The sequence below is a fragment of the Pelophylax lessonae genome (assembly GCF_965119305.1).
Source record: "Pelophylax lessonae genome assembly, chromosome: 3".
NCBI lineage: Eukaryota > Metazoa > Chordata > Amphibia > Anura > Ranidae > Pelophylax > Pelophylax lessonae.
Genome location: NC_138770.1, coordinates 49,266,070 through 49,284,689, shown reverse-complemented (window position 1 = coordinate 49,284,689; position 18,620 = coordinate 49,266,070). Strand labels below are relative to the sequence as shown.

At 47.3% G+C, this 18,620-nt stretch overlaps 1 protein-coding gene and 1 pseudogene across 2 annotated transcripts in view; one reads left to right on the top strand and one right to left on the bottom strand.

Annotated features, from left to right (window-relative positions):
* Nucleotides 1–7,048, top strand: part of LOC309550311 — a 45,315-nt pseudogene extending 38,267 nt beyond the window's left edge. The window contains exon 3 of the transcript in view: nt 6,972–7,048. The product of the transcript in view is annotated as an uncharacterized misc_RNA (transcript). The remainder of the gene's footprint in view (nt 1–6,971) is intronic.
* Nucleotides 1–18,620, bottom strand: part of LOC309550900 (3-galactosyl-N-acetylglucosaminide 4-alpha-L-fucosyltransferase FUT3-like) — a 1,045,386-nt gene that overhangs the window by 458,948 nt on the left and 567,818 nt on the right. The gene's annotated exons all lie outside the window — the stretch shown is intronic.

The following is an 18,620-nucleotide window of genomic DNA, read 5'->3' as shown; positions in this document are numbered from 1 at the left end:
ATCTCCTCACCTACCCCCCCCCCATCTCCTCCTTAGACCCCCCTCTCCTCCTTAGACCCCCCTCTCCTCCTCAGAACCCCCCTCTCCTCACCTACCCCCCCCCCATCTCCTTCTCAGACCCCCCCTCTCCTCACCTACCCCCTCTCCTCACCTACTCCCTCCATCTTCTCCTCAGACCCCCCTCTCCTCACCCCCCAGGCTTATATTGTATGGAGCCCAGAAAATATCATTGGTAATCCTTTTTAAAGTCTACCAGCCTGTCAGTCTACTCTTTTTATTGATTGATTGATTGATTTTACCATGAGAGCAGACATTTATTTTCACTGACCTCCTGACCCCCTTTTCTCCTCTCCTCCTGACCTCCTGACCCCCTTTTATCCTCTCCTCCTGACCTTCTGACCCCCTGTTCTCCTCTCCTCCTGACCCCCTGTTCTCCTCTCCTCCTGACCCCCTGTTCTCCTCTCCTCCTGACCCCCTGTTCTCCTCTCCTCTTCTCTCCTCCTGACCCCCTGTTCTCCTCTCCTCCTGACTTCCTGTTCTCCTCTCCTCTCCTCCTGACCCCATATTCTACTTTCCTCCTGACCCCCTGTTCTCCTCTCCTCTCCTCCTGACTTCCTGTTTTCCTCTCCTCCTGACCCCCTGTGCTCCTCTCCTCCTGACCCCCTGTGCACCTCTACTCTGTTCTATCCTCTCCTGACCCCCTGTACTCCTCTCCATAGCACCCCATGTCTGACCCTTGACTGAGGGGGGCATTGGGTGGAGCTTGGGCGGTACTTTTAGATGTGGGAGGAGCTTGGGCGGGACTTTAAAATGTGGGAGGGGTTATCAAATTTACATTCGGGCTGAAGCCCCTGGTCTTTTTCCCACCTAGCAACGCCCCTGGCCAAAACCATATAATATAGCAATGTTGAAGAATCATGGAATCTAAATGGAGCTGCCCAGATGCCTTTGTCCTGGTTTTTATTCATTAGAAGTAAGGAGCATGAATTTCAGAAGGTTCATTTGCAAAAGAATAGCATGAGCCCCCAGGGACCCTTTAATTGTTGCTCTATTTTTGTGCATTTCCCCTTGCCATGCTGTCACCAAGTTACTTATTGTATGTTGTAACTGCATCATGATTATTTTGACTTTGCCACATATCTAAATACACTGACTCAAAAAATTTAAAAGTTTCCTATACTGTCACCATCAGCATTAATGGAATAACTTCTGGTAAAGTACTGTCACATATGGAGCTAACATTTGCCACAGCCCTAACGCCACCATTTGCTAGGCCTAGGCAAAGGAGAGGCAACCTTATGTTGGATCAACTGAAGAACAGAGGATCCTGCTTCATCCTGACAATAAAACCCCTCAATGTGGCTGTCCATATACTTCTCTGATGGACCCCTTGCATGTTTTGGTTCCCCATCAAGTGGCACAGGCTAAACAAGAGGTACTCCTGCCCAGGCTGCCCCCCATCATTCTGCTACTTGCAGACTGGCAGTTTTAATTTAAACTTAAGTGCCGGCGACACTCTCTCCCTCCCAGTGCTCCCACCCCCCCATGCCAAGTTAAAACCCCTTCAGTGAGTGACTTACCTTGGCGGAGTCAGCGCTGGGTCAGGCTTTCCTGCTTTCCTTTGTCGCGCATGCTCATTAGGTCTCCCCCCGCCGGCTGAAATCGTCAGCAGGGGGAACCTAATGCGCTTGGGCAGCAATGCCGGCGCATGCGCTTTAGACCACCTCAATGCTTTCCTATTAAGATTTCGCCATATTCGGCGGCGCTGGAGCCCTCAGCCCCCTGACTCAGCTCACAAAAGCGCTCAGGAGGCACAGCACGCACAGGCACAGCACAGCATGAGGAGCGCCGCCCGCACCCGCCGGTCCATACTGATTCTTGGACCGAGTTGCACCCTAGGCAGCTGCCTGGGTCGCCTTACAGGTAGCCCCGGCCCTGGCTGCGGTTGAGCGCCACCTGCAGAGAAGGAGTAGGTGAACCTGCTTATTGCAATAGAGTTTATATGAAGCACCTGTTATTTCAGGTTAACCCTGTCCCTTCTAGTCTGGAATTCTATAGCTAGTTTTAGCTTAGGGCTCAATAATCAGCATAGGCTACAGCCAGATTAGGTATCCGACAACCACTTCTAATAGTTAGAGCTCCGGTTGCATAACAGATTAGAAACTACTAGGGACTAAGATGTACTGGAACTAAGTAGGCAGACTCTTAGTTCCAGTGCCACACCACTGTTTTGGCTGGTGAGAATCTATGTGTGAGAGGATACAGTGTGATGTGGTGGGCAGAAAACACTCAGAGTTTAGGTGTAAAAACAGGAATAAATTGTAACTGAAGTGCAGTAATGCACAAGAGGCCCTGCTGGAAGGCAACCAGACCAGGAACACTCATAGGATGTAACAGCGATGTGTCAGTAGACGGAAGTCTCAGGTAAGCCGACAGGATCTGTCTCGAGGGGCAGAATGGGGCCTGTCTGGTCCAGACCCAAATGGGGAAATTTCCAGAAAGGCTGACATGTCCCTGCACTTTCCCTACTTCTCTGGAACCTTTCCCCAACATTAAGAACTGTCCCTACACTGCCACTTGCAAAATGTGTACCAAGCCCGGGAGCCAGAGTCTAAAATAGACTCTGCCTGACACAAGATGAATGCCAAAGTCACATGGGGTGCCAGCATCCAATCCGATTGCTGCCCCCCTCGTGTCCCAGGAAACCATAGAGGTACTAAGTTCCTCTTGACTTCCTCTCCCCTCTGCACCACCTGCAGTGGAGAAAATAGACTTCACCTACCTACACTCCCCCCTCTCTTTGACAGATACTGTTCTTAGAATCATAAATACAGGAAAGAACAAAACGAAAACTGAATTAAACCTATTTAAGGCAATGGCAACAACAATTCAAACAACATAATCAGACTACTTTGCAGGGAGCTGCCTGCGGTTATACTGCATGGGGCATTGGACCTCAGTGTCCTCAGTGTAGTCACCTTTTAGGTAGTCATGTTATGTTTGTAGCTCTGGGTGGATGAGGGTCTTTAGGGCCAACTGTACCCCCTTCACCTGGGCTCAAGATTGACTACTTGGACGAGTCTAGACAGTCAGCTGGGCATGCAGGATCTTCTAGACCAGTGGTCCTCAACTCCGGTCCTCAGGGCCCACTAACAGGCCAGATTTTAAGTATTACCTTGGGGAGATGCAGACTAGAGTACTGCAATCACTGAGCATCAAATTCTACCACCTGGGATGTATTTCAGTTATCTTGCAAACCTGGCCTGTTAGTGGGCCCTGAGGACCAGGGTTGAGGAACACTGTTCTAGACTGTCTACATTGAACTGGGGCTTCCTTCTTCTGAGTCTGCAGAGGCATGGGGCTCCAGCACGAGAAGAGGCAGGTACCATTCCTCTGGAGCGTCTTGTACTGGTGGGACATTCATGAAGTTTGCCCTGGACCTCTCTATCTCCGGCAGACTTGGCAGAGCTATCGCCACTTAGCACACAGGATCCTAGCAGGTTGCAGTGAAGTAATCTCAAAAAACTATGTAATACACTGGAGTTGGAGGAAATGGCTGCTTCTTAACCTGATAAGGGGTGTGCTCCCACTTGGGATCCAACTTAATGCCTCTTTTATGTTTTTCACCAACACCCGGTCCCCCAGTTGCAACGGCAGTACCTCTATGGTGAAGCCCTTGGCCAAGTCCTTGTATCTTTCCAGCATTATCTGCTTGGCTTTTTGTAAATGCGCCCAATGCTCCTGCACTGCGTTGCTGGGAATGTTGGGTGACAGACTCTCTAGGGAACCCAGCAGGAGATCTACTGGTAACCGGCCATAGCATCCAAACATCAGGAAAATTGGCATGTGATCTGTGGCTTGATGTAATGTGTTATTGTAGGCTGACACCATGGCCCCCACATGTTGGTGCCATAGTTACATAGTTAGTCCAGATGAAAAAAGACACAAGTCCATCTGGCTCAACCAATAAAAAACAAAAAACAATAAAGAAAAGACAACCATACAATGCCATATACACAATCTTATGCCCACAGTATTTTGGTGGTAAGGGGTGGTATGCGACTTGCAGATACCACTGAGGTGGCACACCTCAGACAGGGTCAGTGACTTAAAGTTCGGTCGGGCCTTGGCCCTAGAGTATATGGGCAGCCATATGGTTGGATCATGTGTTCCCAAATAGTACAGCAGTGGTCTGAGCCGTCTAGTCGTTGAAAAGGACTACCACAGCGAACTTGGTGAAGTTGCCAACAAAGGTCAGGGCATAGCGTAACCCCGAGGAGGAGCTGGAGATTGTCAGGAAGTCCATCATGACCAGCTCAAAGGACTTTGAGGTGGTAATGGCCATGGGTTTCATCTTTTTGGGGCTTTATGCACAGAACAAAACTCTCCTTCCTGGCAAGCCTTCTGGACCCATTCTACCAGTTGCAGGCAAAAGAAGTATCTCCTGACCAAGGCATCAGTTAGGTCGGCTCCAAAATATCCACTCGCAGTATGCAGCACTTGACAGATTTGAAGAATGTGCAACTGGGGGGGGGGGGGGCATGATTTGTAGCATGTCCCACTGTTCGGTAGGGATGCACGCCTGGTGGTAGAGCACATTTTCCTGTGTCTTGAGCTGATCTCACTGTCTCAGAATCACACTCACTGTGTTGAACAGTCTCTGACATTCTCGGGGGGACAGCTTGCACCGCCATGACAGGAAGTGTTGCACCTGCATAAGATCAGGGACCTTTTGTTGGATCAATGCCCATTTTACCCAAGTATGGATCTCGGTGGGTCCTGCCTGGGGCGCTACAGCCCGCTCCATGTGGGAGCATGAGGGGCTGCCATAGGTAGGATGGGGGCTACCTCTACGACCTCTTGGCTGGAATCTATGTCCTCCCTGGAAGTTCTACCGGATAGCGTGACAGAGCATTTATATAGCTGTTACGTCTTCCTGGCTTGTAGTGAATTTGAATCATACTAGTTGAGTGACCCACCCTTGCTCCAAAGCCCTCAGTTTAGCTGTCCCTAGCTAAGCAAGGGGGTTGTTGTCTGTCAAAATGACAATTTCTGCCCAATGAGGTATTCTGTGAACTTTTAGGTGATGGCCCACAGCAGGGCTAGCAATTCCAGATTGAAGGAGCTATAGTTACGGGGGTTCCTCTCAGTAGGCCACAGACTGCAGCTCATGTAGGCAATCACATTCTTGCACCCATCCTGCTTCTGGGCCAGCACAGCCCACAGATCCTGCAAGCTCCCATCCATATGCAGCACTACCCCCGTAGGGGTTGCAAATGACAGGGTTCCCCATTGCTGCACAGCCAGGCATACAACAATTTCAGCTTCATCTGAACACAGTGACCAGTCCTTGGGCTTTGTTTTTATGTTTTATTAGGGGGGTAATAACTTGGATGGGGATAAAAATTATGGGATGCCTAACGTGACAGTAACAAAACCAGGGACAACTTCCTCCCTATGTACACAGCTCCACTTTGTCCTCCTTTATCTTGTACAACTCCAATTAATTCCTCCTCCTTGGATTGTACAGCTCTGATTGATTGGCTAACAGCCTTTGTTAGATCAGCAACAGCCCCTTACAGCCTAGGAACTTTCAGTCCCTTTAGAAAGTAGCACAATGTGGTGTAAACTGCAACCTGGAGTACCTCCACTCCCTTGTAGACACTGGTCCCAGCTCTATCACTGCAGGAGATGCTAGCACACCTGGCTGCCTCTTCATCAGCCCACCCAACTGACTCTGTAGATTCTCTCAAGGCAAGGTATCTTCCAGAGAGCCCTGCTACATGTGGCAGTCTCTCCCCTTGTAAGTCCATGCACCGTGCTGTAGTACTTACACTTTCCTCTCCTTGTTCCCGCTTACTCTCAGGAAAGCCTCCTTCCAACTTCTCCTGTGGTAGGATTCTTCCAGGCCAGAACCTGAGCCCCAGCCCGTGGTAGAGCCCCTCCCCAGCAGTGGTCTCTCGACAGTCTCCTCAGTACTGCATCTCTATCTTCCACTGACTCCTCTCCCAGCATGACTTATTACATGTTTAAGGGCTCACTTAGTCCCCTGCCAGGTTCACCGCCTGGGGATTGGCTAAGTTCCCCTAAATATGCAGAGCAACCCTCAGCCTCTAGTCGATAGAATGTTCTCCATCCTTCTAGAACCAGGGAGAGGCACCAGAGAGCAGTCTGTATGAGTCATGCTGCCCTGAACTCTAATAACCCTACCCCAAATTACAGACTCACTGGTTAAGTATGAGTCAGGATATGGCTCATCTACTCTCACACTAGTAGCACACTAGAGGGGGCTACATGTACACACTCCGAAGGGTTTTTTGAGTAGTTCGCAGCCAGTAGGGGCGCCCAAGTCAGTTTTTGTTTGAGGGCTTTAAAGGCCTGTTGTTGGGGTTCTTACCATTAAGACTTGGTTGAGGGTGATAGTCTCCCTTTCCTTTGGGCGGTGTGATTGTTCAGAAACTGGGTAAGAGCGGCAGCGATTTGCAGAAAAGAGCACAACTCTATGATGGTCTTTAGAGAGTGACAATACTGTGCAACATAAACTTTGGCTGGGTCTAGGAAGCGTCCTTTGTCTTCCACAATGTGGCCCAAGTACTGGATCATTTGACGCATTAAGCGGCACTTACTGGCCTTGAGCTTTATCCCTTTATCCCATACTGTGCTAGGCGGGTGAACTCCCGGTCCATGTCCTCGAAGGTTTTGAAGAAAATGATGATATCGTCCAGGTAGACTATCACAGTTTCAGGCATCTTTCCAGTGCTGGAACATATTGGTGGCATTTCTCAGCCCAAAGGGCATGCAATTAAAATCTGGGACTTGCCAGTAGGTGCTCGCTAGGTTGGAGAAATACATGGCTTGGCCCAGAGCCATGAGCGACTCCTCCACGGTGGCTAACAGGTAGGCATCCTAGTGGATACAGGCATTTAACGTGTAGTAGTCCACACACAATCTCCATCCTTTTTTCTCACCAGGACAACGGGGGCAGCCCAAGGACTACGGCTTTCTCAAATTACCTCACTTTGTAGCATGTTGCGGATCAAGTTCTTGACCTCATGGTGCAGGGCTAGAGGAATGTAGCAGTACCGCTCCTAAATGAACTAGGTGGTTAATGGCCTCTGTACAGCTGCATTTCTTGGAGCCTGGTAGCAAAGACCAGTAGGTGATTCTCCAGCAGTTGATGAAGTAGCCACTGTTGAGGTATAGGATCGCCCTGAAAAGGAATGGGCAGTTGTTCCAGCAGAAGTTTGTATTTCAGTTCATTCAATGAGGTCATGGCTGCCTGTAGTGGGGAATAAATGGCTTCAACTCCCGGCTGAGCCTCCGGGATACAGTGACGGGGCACCACATATGGTCTGCTATGGTGGTATGGTTAGGGAGTGGGATTGGGGAGGTCCTCATTTTCCCCGCAAGCTGATCCCTCAGTAGATAGTCTTAAGCGGTTATACCGGCACAGCCATGTGCATCCTGTTTCTCTAGGCGCTTACACAGGTTCTGGAGTGCTACCGTAAGGTGGGTGGGGCTTTTATCCTTCTGCTGCCTACGGATAAAGAACCTACACCTTAACTCCTGAACTGTCATGTTCTCTTCAAACAGGCCCTCCAAGTGCACTACAATTTGTTCCAGGCTGGCCTGGTCCTCTTCAGGTAGCACTATCACCGCTCGGTAGATATCATCCTCCAGGAAGTTGATAACCAGCTCCGTAATCAGCCTAGCGGGAACCTGACACAGGCACATAGTACTCTTCAGTCTCTCCTCCCACTTAGCCAGGGAGATATTGGACCCATAAACTTAGGCACCAGGGTCAAGGCTGCTCTTAATGGTGCCATAAGGGTTTCCGCTCCTCTGTTCGCACCCCCTGTAAAATGGACATATCCTGCCAACTGCCACCAAATGTAAGTAAGTGCAGTGTGGTGGGCAGGCAAAAAACACTCCAGATGCAAAAATAGGAATATATTGTGTAGCAGGATTTCCCGGCATTGGGCCTGATGGGGGTCTGCCATGGCCACCGGAATTGCCAGCTGCCCCTTTACGCTGAATACCCAAGTGTAAAATTTGAGACAATGAACAGTCCTGCATCTTTGTTTGTTTTGTTTAATTTATATGGGGATGGGAATGAGTGGGAATGAGTGGGATACTCCTCTGGCTCAACTAGGTACAAATGGGACACCTTGCAGAAAAATGCCTTTCAGACGCCGGTTGGATGCCCACCAAAGCTTGCTGGCGCTTGAAAAACACTGACTTGCTGTACTGTACTTGAACTTGACTTCTGACACTCTGGTTAGCTCAAAAGTCCTGAACACAGCTCCCTCCAGTCCTTCCTGACTAAGGTAGCTTCGGTAAACTGCTTTTGCTGCTACTACTCTCAACGCTGTATACTGCACACTGCATGCTGTACACTTTACCACTTCAGGGCCCAACCGCTGGCGCCCCCTCTGTACTTCAGGGTCCTCTCGCTAGGCACCCCCTCTACACTTCAGGGCCCTCTCACTAGGCACCCCCTCTACACTTCAGGGTTAACACTGGCACCCCCTTTGCACTTGCTCCTGCACCGACTAGCTGGCTCCTGGATCCCTCTGACCTTCACCGGAGTGGTCCCCTCTCTAGGCTGACCCCCAGGGGCAGTTTGCAGTACTCACAAACTGGGAATGCTTTCCTGAAACTGGACCCCTCTCTCTCTCCACTGGTCCTTGGCACACCGGATACTCTCTGCAGCTCAGCTCAGCCCTCTGTCCCCTCAGGCAAGCCGCCTGGGACACCCGATTCCTCTGACAGGAGGAGAGACAGCCGTCACCTCCCTCCTGGGACTCCAGGGCTTCCCGCCAAAGATGCTGCGTCATGTGCTCCCCTCAAATGTATACCCACTCCCAGAATGCTGTGTGGCAGAATCTGCCTTTCTGGGGTAGATACAGGCCTGAGTGTGCCATTGGCTGGGTTTCCTGCACTGCCCAATGAGAACCCTCTCAGGGAGCACAGTGGGGAGATTCCCCAGTCTCAACAGCCACAATTGGGAGACATGACAGCCCAGCTGAAAATCATTGTCCTGCTGTTAAGCAGCCAAGGCCCAATATGCTTTACCTAGCACCTACCTTGTAGGGTGCTACGATTGTAACAGAAGTCCAACACTACACAACAGGCCCAGCGGGAAGGCAACCTGACCAGGAACACCTGGATGTAACAACGATGTGTCAGTAGATGGAAGTCTTGGGGGAAGCTGACAGAGTCTATCTCAAGGGGCAGTATGCAGCCTGGCCAGTCTGGACCTAAAGGTTTGGAACAATGGCGTCTCTCTGCACTTTTCCTACTCCTTCTGAAACATTCTCTAACACTAAGCACTGTCCCTGACAGATGGGTATCCTATCCCTTCACTGCCACCGACAAAATGCGCACCAAGCCTGGGAGCCAGGGTCTAAAATAGACTAACTGACCCAAGATGGCCATCAAAGCCATGCGGGGCGCCAGCATCCAATGAGATTGCTGCCCCCCTTGTGACACAGAAAACCATAAAGGAACCTGCCTACATATGTTCCAGACAGGTTGGACAAAGGTTAGAGGATCTCCCCATCACCGCTGATCTTGTCTTCAGGTCTCTGACAGACATACCGATACCACATTTAAATCATCCTCAGGGGCCCCTGCAAATTAACTTTCTGAAACATTCATCTGGAGGTATCATGATTAATAACTGTATATACTGTACATTCCCAGGTATTTGTGCAAAATTCCACCAGGACTGCTGGGCCCTTTTCTGAAAATACCTGTTTGTACATTGGATGCATGTACTATTATTAATCTTTTCTTATATAAAGTTTGTATTATTTCCATACTGGTGGGCATCTATATACTTCACGTATCACCGTAGCGCAGCATTAAATTTTTCTTTATCTATATACTTATGGCTAATGTTAAATTATATGCTGGTTGCAGTAGTTCTTCTGCACCCAATTACTTTGATTAGATTACTGCATAATTTCCCAGGAAATTAATCCCCTTTGTTCAGAGACCCTGTCCTGAGTAAAGGGACTGCCAACTTTATTATTAAGCCCACGTTTCCACTTAGTGAAAGTTCTGGTTTGCTTATATTATATACCTATAGCATCTGTGCTTTCTGCTTATCAGGGAGCTAGATCTGCTAGTTAGGGCTGCTCAATGTGTCCAATGTGTGATTCATGTGGGCTGAGGGAGTGTCCCCACTGTATCCAATGGAGAGGTACATTGGATAGTGGAGGAAACCCAGCCAATGACACACAGGCTTTGATATTATCCCATGGGTTTGGCACAGAGAGTGGTGCATCATGGGATAAGGTATAAAAGCCAAGGGCACATGAGGCAGGGGGTCTTTGGGGTGGAAGTCAGGTCCCAGAAAGAGGGTGACAGCTGTCTCCTCTTCTGTAGCTGTGGATGGTGGTCACAGGCAGTCGGCCTGGTGAACCAGACTGTGTGGCTGAATCCAGAGGTCCAGAGAAGCTGACTGGTGGAGTTGGAGGCAACGGTGACTCTGGAAAAACAGTGTCTATGAGTACAGAGGAACTTGACCAGGGGTCTGCTCAGGAAGGGGCCCATTCCAGAGGATAGAGTCAGTGGACGGGTGTCAGCACACAGAGAGTGAGAGAGAAAGGGGGTAGTTTTGAACCCTGAAGAGAAATTTCAAGCAGAAACACTTAAAGTACCTTCACTTCAGTGGCAGAATGAAGCTGTGGCCTTGCCGCATCCTAAAGTTAGTTGTCCTCAAGACTGTGAATTGTTATTAGTTGGAGTATCCCACTGATCCCTTCTCCTATCCAAGTTCTCAATAAAACCACAAAAAAAACATCCCCTGGATTGATTATTGACTTAGCCAAGGACTTTAATTGCTAATTGTCTGCTACCAGTTGCTAAGGGTAACCCAGGGGAATCCAGAAAGTGTTATATCCTGCAGCCCTCAAGGGGGCAGTGCTAAATATAGTTTTAACGCATACTGTTAGACAGCATAATTTGGTTGGTTGCAGGCTGGTCGGTAAGTAGAGCTGGGAACTTTCTTTGGTTTTGTTTGACATGCGTCACCCTGTGCTCCTTGCTGCAAAGGCCAGTTATAGGTGGGGGCAGTGGCCATTTGTTTGTACTGTTTGATTACTGGTGAGGGGAAGCACTAGACACCTTTCTTTCCATTGTACTATATGTTTAGTGTCCAGTGTGCCTTTAAGGGTGGGTGGGCTTCCTCCAGGCTCACCTGCCCTCTGATAATTCATTATAATGCATATGCTTTTACTATGGAGGCTCTCAAAGAGTTAAGACTGCAGATAATACTGGGGCGTCATGAAGAGGCTCTGCAGTTTGTTTGCAAATATGTGCAAAAAAAAAACCCCATTTTTACCGCACACTGTTAGACAGGATGATTCGGTTGGTTGCAGGCTGGTCGGTAAATTGAGCTAGGAATTTTCTTTGGTTTTGTTTGTCATTTCTCATAACCCCCTCACAGGAGGACTACATAAGAATAATGATGTAGCACTCTCCTAGGTAGTTGCTAGGAAAACGCATTAAGTGGCTCCTTCTGCTTATCAGCGGAGCCTGATCAGTTCGTTTTGCCTGTCATATGTTTCCAGGTGTGATTTATTGGGTCTAAGGGAGTCTCCCCACTGTATCCAATAAGGGAGCTTGTTGGACAGTGCAGGAAACCTAACCAATAGCACACCAGGGTTTATGGCTGTCTCAGTGGGTGGGCATTCTCGCAATGCATCCTGGGATTGGCAATAAATCCTGAGGGAGCATGTGACAGGGCGTCTTTTGGCGGGAGCAAAGTCCCAGGAGGAGGTGGACGGCTGTCTCTCCTCCTGCAGGTGTGAGGAAGGTGGTTCAGGCATTCGACCAGGTGTGGAGCTGAGCTGCAGAGGATCCAGAGAGCTGACAAGTGGAGCTGCTGGCAGAATCTTTTGGGAAAAACAGTATCGTAAGTACCAAGGGGTCTGCCTAAGGGTCTGCCTAGGAGAGGAGACCACTCCAGAGAGGTCAGGGGATCAAGGAGCTAGCTCACACAGGAAGAAACAGTAAAGGGGGTGCCACGTAGTTGAACCTGAAGATTAGGAACAAAGTGGGTGCCAGGAAGGGCCATGAAGTTGTTCAGCAGTACAGTTTACCTCAGGATACAGTTTACCTCAGGAAACTCAATGATTCTACTTCACAGCCAAGGGCAAAGTGAAACAGCGGCCTAGACGTGACTAGCGTTACTCAGCGCTATTCAGTGTTACTCAGCGTTGTTCAGCATTCTCAGGTCATCACAGCCAATTGTGCATAGTGTATAAAGTTGGAGTATCCCACTCATTCCCTTCTCCTATCCAAGTAGGTATGTCGCGAACATAAAATTTTATGTTCGCGAGCAGCGAACGCGAACTTCTGCAAATGGTTGCGAACGGGCGAACCGCCATAGACTTCAATAGGCAGGTGAATTTTAAAACCCACAGGGACTCTTTCTGGCCACAATAGTGATGTAAAAGTTGTTTCAAGGGGACTAACACCTGGACTGTGGCATGCCGGAGGGGGATCCATGGCAAAACTCCCATGGAAATTTACGTAGTTGACGCAGAGTCGGGTTTTAATCCATAAAGGACATAAATCACCTAACATTCCTAAATTGTTTGGAATAACGTGCTTTAAAACATCCAGTGTGTGAATACGATCAGGTATGATGTTGTATTGATCAGGTAGTGTAAGGGTTACGCCCGCTTCACAGTGACAGACCAAACTCTGACAGACCAAACTCCCCATTTAACGCACCGCAAACAACCACAAACAGTCCATTTGCAGTGGGCACAGTACAGTCTGTGGACCTGACACTCACTGGCAGGCAACTGCAATTATATTACAGAGGAAAAAATAAATTTCTTTTTTATCTGCAAGGTGCTGTGCCACCCTATATGAGTGGTGGGCAGTGGGCACAGTACGGTCTGTGGACCTGACACTCACTGGCAGGCAACTGCAATTATATTACAGAGGTAAAATTAAATTAATTATTTATCTGCAAGGTGCTGTGCCACCCTATATGAGTGGTGGGTAGTGGGCACAGTGCAGTCTGTGGGCCTGACACTCACTGGCAGGCAACTGCAATTATATTACAGAGAAAAAATTAAATGACTTTTTTTATCTGCAAGGTGCTGTGCCACCCTATATGAGTGGTGGGCAGTGGGCACAATACAGTCTGTGGGCCTGACACTCACTGGCAGGCAACTGCAATTATATTACAGAGGAAAAATTAAATATATAAATATCACTACTTGTACTAAATTAATAGACGATGTTGTAATCCACTGCGCTTTAGGAAATACAGGTAACACAAACCTGACAGAATAACACAAATAACACAAATTGCTGCTACCTAAATGAGTAAATATAATAAAAAATGAAATTCATCCAGAAAAAACAGGAACTGGCTTTTTCATTCGAATTTCAGTAGCTCAGGGATGGTTATAACCTCTTACCAAATAAATAGGATGATAACATATACCAAAATATATGAATCAGATGTGATAAATATAAGCATAAAATCATAAATACATAAAAGCATGAAATCACACAATCAATAGGAGTCCATAAAGTCCATAGGTATAAAGTGCATAGAGCAATGAAAGTGCAAACATGAAGGATCACAGGTGCAAGCCAGAGGCGGCTCTAGGCTTTGTGAGGCCTAAGGCAAAACTTGGACATGAGGCCCCACTCACGCCCATAGTGGGAAAAATAATTCAAGCGATAAAAATTAACTGTATAAATTGCATATATTAAGAGCCTTAACCTTTGTTCTATGAATTGACGGTTTCTAGAATTTTCTCTAACAAATTCTTCCTTAATCAAAGATCATTAAACATCAGGTATGTATGTATATACTGTATATACAGTGCCTTGCGAAAGTATTTGGCCCCCTTGAACTTTGCGACCTTTTGCCACATTTCAGGCTTCAAACATAAAGATATAAAACTGTATTTTTTTGTGAAGAATCAACAACAAGTGGGACACAATCATGAAGTGGAACGGAATTTATTGGATATTTCAAACCTTTTTAACAAATAAAAAACTGAAAAATTGGGCGTGCAAAATTATTCAGCCCCCTTAAGTTAATACTTTGTAGTGCCACCTTTTGCTGCGATTACAGCTGTAAGTCGCTTGGGGTATGTCTCTATCAGTTTTGCACATCGTGAGACTGAAATTTTTGCCCATTCCTCCTTGCAAAACAGTTCAAGCTCAATGAGGTTGGATGGAGAGCGTTTGTGAACAGCAGTTTTCAGTTCTTTCCACAGATTCTCGATTGAATTCAGGTCTGGACTTTGACTTGGCCATTCTAACACCTGGATATGTTTATTTGTGAACCATAACATTGTAGAGTTTGCTTTATGTTTTGGATCATTGTCTTGTTGGAAGACAAATCTCCGTCCCAGTCTCAGGTCTTTTGAGGACCCCATCAGGTTTTCTTCCAGAATGGTCCTGTATTTGGCTCCATCCATCTTCCCATCAATTTTAACCATCTTCCCTGTCCCTGCTGAAGAATAGCTTTGTTTGAAAGTGGGGATGGTGTGTTCAGGGTGATGAGCTGTGTTGCTTTTACGCCAAACATAACGTTTTGCATTGTTGCCAAAAAGTTCGATTTTGGTTTCATCTGACCAGAGCACCTTCTTCCACATGTTTGGTGTGTCTCCCAGGTGGCTTGTGGCAAACTTTAAACGACACTTTTTATGGATATTTTTAAGAAATGGCTTTCTTCTTGCCACTCTTCCATAAAGTCCAGATTTGTGCAGTATACGACTGATTGTTGTCCTATGGACAGAGTCTCCCACCTCAGCTGTAGATCTCTGCAGTTCATCCAGAGTGATCATGGGCCTCTTGGCTGCATCTCTGATCAGTCTTCTCCTTGTATGAGCTGAAAGTTTAGAGGGACGGCCAGGTCTTCGTAGATTTGCAGTGGTCTGATACTCCTTCCATTTCAATATTATCGCTTGCACAGTGCTTCTTGGGATGTTTAAAGCTTGGGAAATCTTTTTGTATCCAAATCCGGCTTTAAACTTCTCCACAACAGTATCTCAGACCTGCCTGGTGTGTTCCTTGTTCTTCATGATGCTCTCTGCACTTTAAACGGACCCAGGGCCGGATTAAGAGCATCATGGGCTTGGTGCTGAGGATTTTGAAGGGCCTTAAGGGCCGTGCCTTGGCATGCACCCAGAGGAGGAAGGGTGCAGCCATGCATGCCTAATTCCACATGGGATGCTGTCTCTGAAGCCCATAAACACATCCATGCATTGGCAACTGTCCCTCCTTTTCCGGCCTTCGTGCTGTGTGGGGAGGTTCTGAGGGAGCTGCCTGGGGAAGCGAGCATAGAAGCCAGACTTCTGTGTTTACAAGTGACAGAAGAGCGGTAACAGTGAATATGTCCAACCGGGGCCTATATAAAGGTAGGGGCCTGGAGCTGCAGCTCCAATAGCCCCTACGTTAATCTGGCCCTGAACGGACCTTTGAGACTATCACAGTGCAGGTGCATTTATACGGAGACTTGATTACACACAGGTTTATTCTATTTATCATCATTAGTCATTTAGGTCAACAATGGATCATTCAGAGATCCCCACTGAACTTCTGGAGAGAGTTTGCTGCACTGAAAGTAAAGGGGCTGAATCATTTTGCACGCCCAATTTTTCAGTTTTTTTATTTGTTAACAAAGTTTGAAATATCCAAAAAATTTCGTTTCACTTCATGATTGTGTCCCACTTGTTGTTGATTCTTCACAAAAAAATACAGTTTTATATCTTTATGTTTGAAGCCTGAAATGTGGCAAAAGGTTGCAAAGTTAAATGGGGGCTGAATACTTTTGCAAGGCACTGTATATATATATATATATATATATATATATATATACATGTCTGCTCTTACATCACAGTCCCCAGCATTTCCCTATAGGCCATGATTCCCTGAGTCCCTCCTTACATTAGAGTTCAGTGTCCCCCCTTACATAAGAGTTCTCCTTTAAATAAGATTCCCCCCAGCATCTCCTCCTTACATCAGAGTCCACATAATTCATCTTAACATTAGAGTCCCCCTCTTAAATCAAATTTCACAGAGCCCCCTTTACATCAGAGTCTCCAGAGTTTCCCCCTTACACTGTAAGAGGGAACTATGAAGACTCTGATGTAAGAGGAGTTCTGGGAACCCTGGTTTAGGGAGAATGTTGGGAACTCTGAAGTAAGGGGAGTTCTGGGAACCCCGATTTAAGGGGGAATGCTGGAGACTCTGATGTAAGGAGAGTTCTGGGAACCCTGATTTGAGGGGGAAAGCTGGGGACTCTGGTTTAAAAGAGAACTCTGTGGTCACCAAAGCTCCCCCTTGCATCAGAGTTTCCAGCGACCCTCTTACACTTCCCTTCCTCAGTCCTCCACAGTCTAGGGCACGACAAGTCCAACTGCAGAAGGCTGCCATACCTGAGTCCCCACAGAGGGCACTGTAAATTCCAGTATAGTGCACTGCCATTCCTCCCTGAGGAATGGAAGCCTGCTATGCTTGGACTTGTACTGCTCTATGTAGGGGACTGAGGAACTACTGCCTGCTATGCTAAGACTTGTAGTGCCCTCTGTGGGGACTAAGGCATGGCAGCCTGCTATTCTGGAACTTGTAGTGCCCTTTTTGAGGGCCTGAGGATTCCTCAGTCCTCCACATTCTAGGGCACTATAAGTCCCAGCATAGTGGGCTGTCATTCCTCAGTCCCTCACAGATGGGGGGTGAAACAACAGAGTTAAACATCTAAAAGGACAACTCCAACCAAAACTACCAATAATGTACAGAGTCCATGTAGTGTATTAACACAGACAGGCTTGTACAGGTTGCTTCTTTATTCACTGCACATCAGCATGCAACTAACTTCAGCCACACCCAGCTCCCAGACATATACATAATTGTAACATTTTGCAGACAGCAACTTAACCCGTTGCTTACCATACTACATTCCCTCCTCTCTTTGAATAAAACATAACATGCACAACGTATTAATAAGATTAACAAAATGCATGAATGAACAACTAAAAATTTAACCTATAAACTCCTGACTATACACATAGTCCTTAAGGTAGGCCGGTGGATTAGTTGCTCGTTTTTCTCTTGGCCATTCCGATGTGGATGGTTGTGGATTGAAGTCTGGATCACTGGCAGTATCATCACTACTCTTTGCCTGTTCGCCATCTTCCGATACTTGACCTTCTGACTCAATAAATTTCTTCACAAATGAGGAATTACGCACTTTTGTGTGTCCATCTAAATCCTCTAAAACCACTTGAGTACCTCTTTTCTCCTTTACAACATAAGGCTCAGGTTCAAAGGACGGAGCCAGTTTGTTAAACCGATCACTTTGAAGCAACACCTTATCACCCTGTTGAAGGCCACTAGGTTGACAATGGCGGCGGTGGTTTGCATACTGTTCAGCCCGGATCTTCCTTTCCTCATCAATATGCCGAAAAGGTTTCTGACTTGTAGGAGGACCCCCAATGTCTGGCAATTTTGTCCTGAATTTGCGACCACAAAGAAGTTCCGCAGGACTAACGCCAGTGACAGTATGCGGAGTTGTGCGATAAGCCAAAAGAAAACGCCACAGTTCCTTTTTCCAGTCTCTTCTCTCTAAATGAGCAATCCGCAAAGCTTTCAGCAAGGTTCGATTCTGGCGTTCCACTTCCCCGTTAGCCTGTGGCCAGTATGGAGTTGTACGATGATGTTCAATAGCATTTGATTTCAGATAATCCTGAAATTCCTGAGAAGTAAATTGGGCACCATTATCACTCACAATCCGTTTAGGCAACCCATGAGATGCAAAAATGCTCTCCAACCCCTCAATTACAGTTGATGATGTAGCTTTAGTGAGAACTACCACCTCTTGCCACCTTGAATAATAGTCCACAACAACTAAAAGATGGTGTCCAGATGGAATGTCGCACAGATCAATGGCTAAATCTTCCCATGGTCCCTCAGGTAGAACAGTGTGAGTTACTGGTTCTGGTTTAGGTTTGCTGCCCACCAACTGACATGCTCGACATGAAGAAACCAAACGTTCCACATCCTTGTCAATTCCTGGCCACCAGACTTTCTCACGTAATCTTTGTTTGGTGCGTACAATGCCTTGATGGCCCTCATGGGCTAAATGTAATGTACGTTTCCGTAAATCTTTAGGCATCACAATACGATTGCCACGTAGAACTAGTTGTCCTGCAATACTCAGCTCTTGTTTGATTCTGTGATAGCTTGGGTCACTATCCACCCAAACCCCTTGTCTTACACATTTTCTCAACCGAGCAATTTCCGGATCCACAGATGACAATTCTTCAACCTCCTGCGGTGTCAATGCCTGAGGCATGGCGTTAGTAGCCACAAAACGAATGTACTCTTCTGCCAGGTTATGAACAGGTGCAGAAGACTGAGGCAATCTGGAAAGTGCATCTGCCGCATTAGTCGGTCCAGGTCTGTACCGCACTGTAAAGTGATATGGTAACAATCTGAGAACCCATCTCTCAATTCTGGCGGATGGTTTTGAGCATGGCGAATATATCACTTCCAGAGGCTTGTGGTCTGTGATGATTTCAAAATCAAGGCCGTAGAGATAGGTGTGAAACCTTTCACATCCCCAAACAACA